The sequence below is a fragment of the Protobothrops mucrosquamatus genome, unplaced genomic scaffold, assembly GCF_001527695.2.
Source record: "Protobothrops mucrosquamatus isolate PMUCROS unplaced genomic scaffold, P.Mucros_1.0 scaffold591, whole genome shotgun sequence".
In the NCBI taxonomy this organism is placed as follows: Eukaryota; Metazoa; Chordata; class Lepidosauria; order Squamata; family Viperidae; genus Protobothrops; species Protobothrops mucrosquamatus.
This window is the reverse complement of record NW_015386890.1, coordinates 41869-52335: the sequence shown is the minus strand read 5'-3', so window position 1 is coordinate 52335 and position 10467 is coordinate 41869.

The following is a 10467-nucleotide window of genomic DNA, read 5'->3' as shown; positions in this document are numbered from 1 at the left end:
ATTGTTATCAAGAGCAGAGTGGTATGCCCTACACTGGCCTCTATAAATTGACTTTTGGGGGGGGGGGTGGAGTTGGCATTGCAGAAGCACAAAGAGGACAATTGCACAGGGTGACTGACCTATATTTACCAGTTTTAGGAGCACAAAGTTGACTCTTTAAAATCCAAATCTCTTCCAGAAAAATTCAGGAATAGAAGGCTTAGGGCAGGGCTCTTCAAACTTGGCCCTTTTATGACTTGTGGACTTCAACTCCCAGAATTCCTCAGCCAGCATGCCTGGCTGAGGAATTCTGGGAGTTGAAGTCCACGAGTCATAAAAGGGCCAAGTTTGAAGACCCCTGGCTTAGGGAAACACACACACACACAGACACACACACACAAACACACCTTCTATTAGTTTGCACTATTTCCAATTTAAAATACTAATTCCACTTATATATGTCAGTTGGGTGAACTTGAGATGTATCTTCGGTCATGGAGTAAAAGTGACCATTGTCTTTGCAACATCATGTGCAAGCATAGGAAACTTTTTATGAGAAAAGAAAGAGTCTTACCAAAGTCTCCAAATCTGCATTTTTTATGTCTTCCCTAAACTGAGTTTTAGGATCACATAAAAGTCTGAGTGACTTGGATGACTTATAATAAAGTTTAGATTGTTTAGGGAACAAATTCCTGTTAAAATATGATTTGGCTTAAAACCAGAATCAAATTCTAAAAAAAATATTTGTGTCTTAGCAAAGCAGATCCACCTTAAATGGAATAATAAACAACATTTCACTGTGGAGTCCTTGATAATCTCTGAGCTTCCTTTTTTTCTTGCAGACATTTCATTACCCAACTAGGTAACATCATCAGTGCTACAAGGGTTTGATCTCTGTTAATATACTAGTGGCTTGCCCTGTCATTGTTGGTGGGAGTTTTGATGCAAATTAAAGATAATCTAGACACACTTTCAAATTTATTTCAATGTTTGGAGAAAGATCAGAATGACTGAGATGACCTCAGATTCAAGTTTGAAACACTTTACAAAACTTCTATCTTTCTTTTAAACTAGTTATTTGACTTTAAACTACATTAACTTATTTTGTAATGCATTAAATAAACCTCACTGGTACAAATTTCAATTACTTATTGCAAAAGGTTGATTTAAATTCTCATACTTTCATATTTGTCTTTGAGGATTTATTTTAATTTTTGTCACTGGCTGTAATCAGGCATGTCAACAGTCAGTTCCACTTTGGATTCAAACTTGAGAGTTGTTGACAACATTGCAATCTCAACAATTATTGGGAATCCTTGTTGTAAAGGGGATCAGTTTCACTACCTGCATTTAGTGAAATGCCACAAGATATATTTAGAAAATATTGGGTTGCATAAATAATATTGACTCTTCAAGAAAAGTGTACAAAAGGAGCAATCCATATTATAAAATAGCAGATTTGGGGGCAGGGAAAGTTGAGCCTCTGACAAAATTATTCCTCTTTTCCGTTACAGACTTTTTTTTTAACTGATTTCTTCAGAGTGCTTCTTAACAGTTGATTTTACTCAAGCATTTGTCATTTATTCTATCAGATCCAGATGCTGCTGCAGATTCATAGTGGTTGTAGATCACAGAGGAATTAATTATGGTTCCCAAGCCCTTTCCCACAGAAAGTTGATGAAATTGATATTTACACAACCTCAGAATATCCTGTCTAGTTAAAGGTGCTTTAAATGATTGATGCAACAGCAACAACAAAAGATTCTGCATATTAGGAACATCAAATAATGTTTAATTGGAGCTAATTGAAATTGCCTCACTGTTGGATATGCTACTAAGAATTGTTCATTAGATCAGATGGTTTGGCCAGTTTTTGGACAGTAACCAACGTGCCTGGCTGAGAAATTCTGGAAGTTGAAGTCCACAAGTCATAAAAGGGCCAAGTTTGAAGACCCCTGGTCTAGTGGTTAAGGAACCAGGCTAGAAAGCAGGAGATCATCCTGAGTTCAAATCCCAACTTAGCCATGAAAGCCAGTTGGGTGACATTGGGCCAGTCAATCAGTCCAAACCACCTCACAGGATTGTTGTTGTGGGGAAAATAGGAGGAGGAAAGTGTGTTGGATATATTCTCACTGTCTTGAGTTATTTGTAAACATAATAAAGGCAGGATACAAATAAATAAATATCAGTTTGTTAGGTGTTAAATATTTTTACGTTCTACTTGGCTATATCCCTAGTATCTGGAATCAAACCTAGCACCAGAAATGGCAGAAATGGCAGGCATGATAGTGGCTAAAAGTATTAAAAGAAACGCATACTTAGTTTCTAGCATAGACTGTTGACAAGGTACACAGCTTTCCTTTTTTTTTTATCCTCCAGGTTTTTCTAGGAATTTACCTACCCACAAATCCATTTTGGTATCTTTAATAAACAATTGTTCATCATTTGTACACAATTTTAATGCAAATATATATTTATTTTTATTTTTTTTAAATAGCTGTAGCTAGGAAAGGCATTAAAATATTTAGTTTTAATTACTGTTTTGATTATTTCATTTTAGTTGTTCCGTATCCACATCCCCACCCTCATCTTTTTCAGACGCTTTAGAGAGTTTTGGCAAAATAATTGTGCTATAAGCTGTAAAGCAAATAAAGTATTTAAATATTATTTTGCTTTTAAATCACTTGACTGAATACAAGATAACACATTATTTACAAGTAAGTATTTAACTTCCTGCATGTTTCTAGAGATGAGTAGGAGGGCTGATTAAACAGTAAACCTAAGGTGGATTTTCAATTTTTCATTCAATCATGCATGATTTAACTAGCTTAATTTCCGTGTTGAAGCATGTCTCTGGCTCCTGTCACTTTGAATTATAAATATGTGTGTGTGGTGGGAAGGGGGGGGGAAGACTATTAAAAAACACAGTAACTATTACTTCCTGAGTGACATGCTAAATGCTTTACTATGCATTTCCATCAGTAAGTAAATATGACATTGAGTGTTCATAGGCCACTGATTATTGATGACACAGTGCCATCAAAATACATCTAGGAATGTCTTTCACACTTCATACAGTTTTATTAACATTACATTAGACAAATGTGTTACTCAGCACAGCTACTCAGAAAATATGCCTAAATACAATGAAGCCAATATAAGTACAGACTTCTAATCCAATGTGAGAAGGTTCTCTCCTTCTGAAGCAGCTGTTGTTGCTATCATTAAAAAGAAAGAAAGTGGAAATAAAGCTTCTCCTGTCTTCTTCAGCTACTCAAAAAGTCACTACAGGTAGTCCTCAACTTACAACAGTGCATTTAGTGACCGTTCAAATTTACAAGGGCACTGAAAAAAGTGACTCGTGGTCCTTTTTCACACTTGCGATCTTTGCGGCATCCCCATGATCACGTGATCAAAATTCAGATGCTTGGCAACTGGTTCATACTTATGACTGTTGCTGTCTCCCAAGATCATGGGATCCCCTTTTGCGACCTTCTGGCAAGCAAAGCCAATGGGGAAGCCAGATTCACTTAACAACTGGGTTACTAGCTTATCAGCTGCAGTGATTCACTTAACAACTGTGGCAAGAAAGGACGTAAAATGAGGCAAAACTCACTGAACAAATATCTCACTTAACAACAGAAATTTTGGGCTCAATTGTGGTCGTAAGTAGAAGACTGTCTATAGACATGATCAGAGGAGAGGTTTCTTTCCCCAGCACTTCAGAGAAGTCTAACATCAGTATTAAGATAGAGCAGGGCCCATGGATACGAATGTGACTCATTGGGGCATCCTTTCTTACATTCATTGGCTGTGGGTACTAATTTTATTATTTTTACTTTAAAAACACGTTGTCCTTTTCTATAATAAAATTATGCTCATTTTCAAACAATTTTATCTAAGGCATTAGGGGCAAATTCCATGTTTCATTCCTACAGTCATGGTGGTGAATCTGAAAGTTGCTATCAAATTTTAATAGGAAGTATGAAGACAGGACAAAATGATGAAAAATTAGGAAAGCAATCATAATCACATTAGGACATGACAACCCTCAGTGGACCTTGTCTGATCTTAGAGGCTAAGCAGGATCAGCCCTGGTTAGTGTTTGGATGTGGAACCACTGAAGACTCTAATGCAGAGGCTAACAATTTCTCTTATACTATCAAGAAATATGTATGGATGTAGTTAGCAGGAATCTAACTTAATTCAAGAACATTTTAATCATAGTAGCCATACTGTATGTGATCCATTTAATTCAAGTAAATTTGAATTAAATCCAATCCCATTTCATTTTGTTCTGAAACCACCCACCAAACAAGGGAGACAATCATCTCAATGAAGATTCGGAGGGAGGGAGGGAGGGAGGGAGGGAGGGAGGAATAGAATTATCACTACTGTTCTTCTTTCTATCAAATGTCTGTAATCTTTCCAAACTAAAAATTCTATGAAGTCTATTTTTATTGTCCTCTTCCCCATCTTCCCATGCTGGTGTAGTACCAAATTATCATATCTGAAAAGAGGATTTGAGGATTATAAGAAGCATACATTCAGTTTTGCAGTATGAAATGTTGACAAGAGAATGAGAATAAAAATATAAAGAAATAATATGAAGATTTTCAAAAGGAGATTTCCTAATTGGAACCCAATTATTTTTTTTAAAGATTTACATGTTATGCGTGTTATATGGTTTTAAAAAACATCTCTGCCAATGTGTTTTAAATTTTAAATATTGGAAAACAGCTCAGGAAAGGAAGTCAGAATAAAGACTTCTAAAGATTACATTAGCAAGCATATTTATTGTGAATCACGGTTGTTTTTTTTATATGCAGCTAGGTGGACATGGTTTTGAATTACTTAATATTCTATATATTTAATTTTGCTAATTAATTTTCTTCCAGTGTTTTGATGAGTTGGATATGGCTTGAAATAAAAATGAAGCCACGGTGGTAAGGACAACTGCACAGCAAGGTTAAGTGCATTCTTGTCTCTGGTACCCATAATTACCTTTAAACCAAAAAAAACCCCCAACCCTGTTCTCAGATCTGACAGCTAATTTACTATGACTATATGCACCCAATTTATAAAAATGTAATATTGATGAAAAATAATCTTGCACTGGTACACATCAAAATTATTTTATTGTTCAAGTCTTTTATTATATAAATGGGAAAGGATTAATTTTGCAAGATGGAATTGTCGGAGATTGCTGCATAAACGAGATGCATGTCAGCACTAAATTTAATTATTGATCACAATACAATAGTGCTGACATTTCCAATCCCAAAGCTTCCAGTAAGTATCAGCAAATTTAAAATATATAGAGAGGGAGAGGGAGAGAAACACCAAAGAAAAATATTTAATTGCAGATCCCCACATTTTATTAAATATTTGATTACGGTTAGATAAAAAATTAATTGCCACTTCCACTTCCGATCACCTACTATTTTGCATTCGTGTGCACAAGAAAGGATTAGCCAGCCTAATTATCCCATGATTTTGTCTTAAAATGGTTCCACCAATTGTTTAATCTGGGTCTTTGAATTCATACCTGAGAGTAGCAAAACATACTAGAGAGGTTTTTCCTTATCTGTCTCTGGAAAAGCTCTGTGGGGTATAATAGAGCAACTCCAGAGAGTATGGCTTGAAGTTGCTTTTACAATACTGGATGCCACGTGCAACAGAGATGACTAGGCTCCTTGGAGAAATCTCAGCCTGATTTACAACCCTTGATCCCTAGTTGCCAAGAAGGTATTTGGAATATTTTCTGAAGGCAGGAGACACATATGGTCTTCTAGCAATTCGGAAAAATATGCTGGTCACGCTAAGTCAAATCGTAACGTTGTAAAATGGCTTCATTCCAGCACAAACATAAAAGGAAGAAAAAAGCATTCCATTATGCAGTTGACTTTCCTTACAAAAAGTATAACGCGGAATGCATGTAGATTGAACCTCGTATTCCTTTAGTGGAAATTGGTTACTTTTGACCGTGTACATCACAAAGAGGAAGTAGTATTGTGCGTGTTTCCAAGTTTATGGGAGAAAATGTGTGTGCATGTGAGAAATGCATATGGATGAAAAAGAAATGATTGGTATTAGTATGAACATGTTTATGTAGTCCTTACCTGGCAAATTGTTAGGTTTTCTGGCCAAGAATGTTAACCAGCCATGTTGCATGATCTGAACATGATTCTAGTAATTGTGTGAACAGTAAACAGACCTATCATGCAGCAGGCAAAGCAGTTTCCTTTTGATAGGACAGTAAGAGAGCAGCTAATAAAGATAGAAACTGTGTCTGAAGGTAACCCAATATCCACCATACTGGTTCCCATGAGAAGTATCAACTGAAGATTATGGGGACAATAGCCCACTGGCAGGAAAAAAAGTTAGTCTGTCTTGTCTTCCATTCTGTTCCCTATCCCTGTCTGTTTTCTATCACTTTTTAAAAGTTAGTGTTCGTTTTCTGCAAAAAGACATACAAAATAAGGAGAAAAGGGCCCATCTGTAGGCCATTGTTTCTATTTCTTTTAGTTAATGCTCTAAAAAGTTTCATGTGACAATGCTGTGATGTTGACACATGCTGTGCTTCAGCTAAGACACATGATTGACAGTTATGCCATTATTTCCACATTCTGGATTGATTGCTAAAAGTAAATGCTAATCTTTCTCTATTCAGGTCTGTAAGTGTGCGTAGATGTGCACACCTCCCTCCCATTTTCTCCCCCCACCCACCCCTGGTATTTTTCATGATTTTTCCCACCAGTGTGGAATTTACTTATTTGGTATACTCCTCACATTGTTTTCTTTTACTAGTCTACGCTGGGTTGGAATTAAACACCTGGACAACTACTCTCTAATGGAACTTCTGGTATGATGGCTGTATTAGTAAATACCCACTAGTATACACTATGGTACATGACTCATTAGATGCCAATAAATGAGTCATCTAATTTAGACTAATTGAGCTGTACCCAGAGATTCTGTATGCATATGCAGATAGCTTTCTGTATCAAGAGTGTTTTGCATGCACAAAAGCTACCCCACAGTGTAAACCTACTCTATATTCAGTTTTAATTTAATCATAACTTGGTACTGTATATATACTCAGGAGACAGAATATTTTTCTCTCTGCTTTGATAACTGGATGCCAGTATCTAACATTCTGAGGAAATAAAAGTAAGAAACTTTTCATATCATTGCATCTTACATCAGATTAGATATTAAAAAGGTATTACAATATAGTACAGTATAGAAAATAGTGATCGTTGTCAGCATCTAATAGAAATATTCTTGCCGTAAAATAAGAATTACAATTTAGTCCAGGGGTAGGCAACCTTGGCTCTTTTATGACTCGTGGACTTCAACTCCCAGAAGAGCCAAGGTTGTCTATCCCTGATTTAGTCATTGAGTACTCCAGTGTAGAATTTTCCTTTTATATTCCTCTCCAAATTTTCCCTCCAGTCTTCCATTTTCCTTATCCCAACCCATTATTTAGAGGAAACATGAATGCATCCAGAAACAACCCTGAGTGACACCATAGGATTTAATGTTACAGAGATGGACACATAATTAAAGGTAAAGGTTTTCCCTGTCCAACTGTGTCCGACTCAAGGAGGCGGTGCTCATCTCTGTTTCTTAGCCGAGGGAGCCAGCGTTGTCTGAAGATGCTTCCATGGTCACGTGGCCAGCACGACTATACCCCAAGTTGCATGAAACACTGTTACCTTCCCATTGAACTGAAGCTAAATCTATGAATGGCAGTCTGCTAAAATCCAGCAGACCTATGAAATATCAAACACTGAGGAAGGAGAATCGATTAGAACATGTTACTTTACCCAGACATTCCTGGAAAAAACAGAATTGATATCTGATGATTCTGAAATCTGCAAACAGACAATGTAATCAATTATTTTTCTGAATGTATATCAGTGAATTGATAGAGAAGACCATATCCAAACTCTGAATTTAGAACATGGGGTAGCAAGTGGGTCTTCAGCCATGGCATTGTCAGTCTTATTATAACATTACAGGCATTCAGTTACCTATGATTGCCTTGCCAGGGAAGGGATATTTCACAATTAAGTACAGCTCTAACAATTCCATCTCTGAAAGAAGATGCCAAATCCCCAAGCAATGTAAGAGTTTTGTTTAATTAATAAAATAATGGAAGATACAGCTATGAATACTAGAGCAATTAAGAAAGTAATAAGGGAGGGAGGGAGGAAGGAAGGAAGGAAGGAAGGTCAACAATCAAATTATAAACTTGCACTAGAGTTAGACTGCTGCTTTAGCTTCCATTAGTAATCTATTTCTCCAGTTTAAGAACGTTTGTGGGGTATAAGCTTTATTCTTAGATTTCCTTGAAAAAGAAATGCTGGCAATGCAAAATCCACATGTTATTTAACCTTCGCAGGAAAGCTAGAATGTTATTTTTAACATGTTAATGTCTGAACCAAAAGAGTTCTTTCTTTTAGGGGAAATAACCATTCAAAGTCCTGAACCCTCTTTTTCATACATCACTTTTTGTTCCCAATTTTATCTTGGCTTCTATGCGGCTGCAAATGGCACAACTACATTGCAGTGTTATACTGAAGAAGTTCAGATTTAACCTGACCCACTTGGAATGGGAATCCATACACCAGTATAAGACCTTTTGTGATACTTCTTTGATAATTCTTTGCAAGTTTCCATTAGAAACCGGGAAAAGCCACTTCAAGAGTGAACACTTACAGCTTACTGTTTACCCATACACTCATAAGATCAAAACCCTTGGTCTTACTGTTTTTGTTAACAAGGAGCACTAAAAGTCTTCCCACATACTGAGTTTCGGTTTCCATTTTACAATCTGAGATGACAGACGGCACAAAAATGATGAGAAAACTGTGGGGAGGCTTCCAGAAGATTGATTCTCTCATCAGCTGATTCTTTTCTAGTTAGTCTTTTATTGACTACAAAGGTAGAGCCAATGCAGAAAAGGAAAACCAGTCTGCCCTGTTTAATCCTGAGGGCATTGGCAAAAGGTGATCACTTTTTGAGAAAACAGAGGCCTACAAGGAAATCAGCACACGGGTATGAGCTGTTAAGCTGATTTAAACACACAAGGGATGCCTGGGGTTTTGCTCAAGATCTCAGAGGGGTGAGATGAGAATGAAACCATTCCACAGACTAATATTACCGGGCTTTACTAGCAGGTGGTATAGTTGATCAGCCAGGAACCTGTGATTTGAAGAATAGGCCAATATATCTGAAAGACATGAAAAGTCATTCGTTTCCCCCACCTACCCCCTCTTTTCCACCACAATTGGGGGAAAAAAAGAGATCAAAATAGTGAAGTTTGATACATCTTGTCCCATACATTTCTTTAAAACTAGCCTGAGATAGACCGAGAAAAAATATTTTGGTTGTAAAGAATCTGAAAGATATTAAAAATGTAAGTACATAAAGGGTGAAATAAACAGAATGTGCATATCGAGGGATTTACAACCATTTCTTCTGCTGAAAAGTTGCATTCCATTGTCTAGAGTACGTGTCAAAACTATGTGTAAAAGCAACATAAGAAACAATGAAGGAACACATCACAAGGTGAGGTCAGATATGGGAATGGGTAGACCAATTTTTGATTTAGCTATAATTTCTACTGTGGACTTTATCTTCATTTTAAATCTGGACACGCATGTGCCAAAATCATACTTGTTTGACAGCAACAAGGAACATTTGGGTACCTGACTAAACATAACCAATAGAATGTAATAATAGCAGTAATAGGAACAGTATGTTGCCTCCAAAATAGCCTAATGGCTTGTTGATAATTATTTAATGACACTAAAATCTCCCTTCCCAAATCTCTTGACATATATGGAGAGTCAAATAACTTGATAACTTGGGAGACCTGTGGATCAAAATTGCTTTGTTGTTAGTTATGAAGAGTAGAATAGAATAGAACTGGAAGGGACCTTGGAGATCTTCTAGTCCAGCCCCCCACTCAAGCAGGAGAATCTATACCATCTCAGACAAGTGACTGTCCAGTCTCTTCTTAAAAATCTCCAGTGATGGAGCACCCACGATTTCTGAATGCAAGCTGTTCCACTGGTTAATTGTACTCACTGTTAGGAAGTTTCTTCTTAATTCAAGATTGCTTCTCTCCTTGATCAGTTTCCAACCATTGTTTCTTGTCCTGCCGTCTGGTGCTTTGGAGTATAATTTGACCCCCTCTTCTTCTCCTGTTTCTTCTTTTCTTTAGACTAGTCAAACCCAAGTCCTGCAGCCGTTCTTCATATGTTTTAGTCTCCAGGCCTTTGGTCATCTTAGTTGCTCTTCTCTGAACTTTTTCCAAGGTCTCAACATCTTTTTTGTAGTATGGTAACCAAAATTGGTTGCAGTATTCCAGGTGTGGTCTCACTAGGGTTTTATAAAGCAGTACTAATACTTCGTGTGATCTCAATTCTATGTTTATACAACCCAGAATTGTATTAGCTTTTTAAGCTGCTGCTA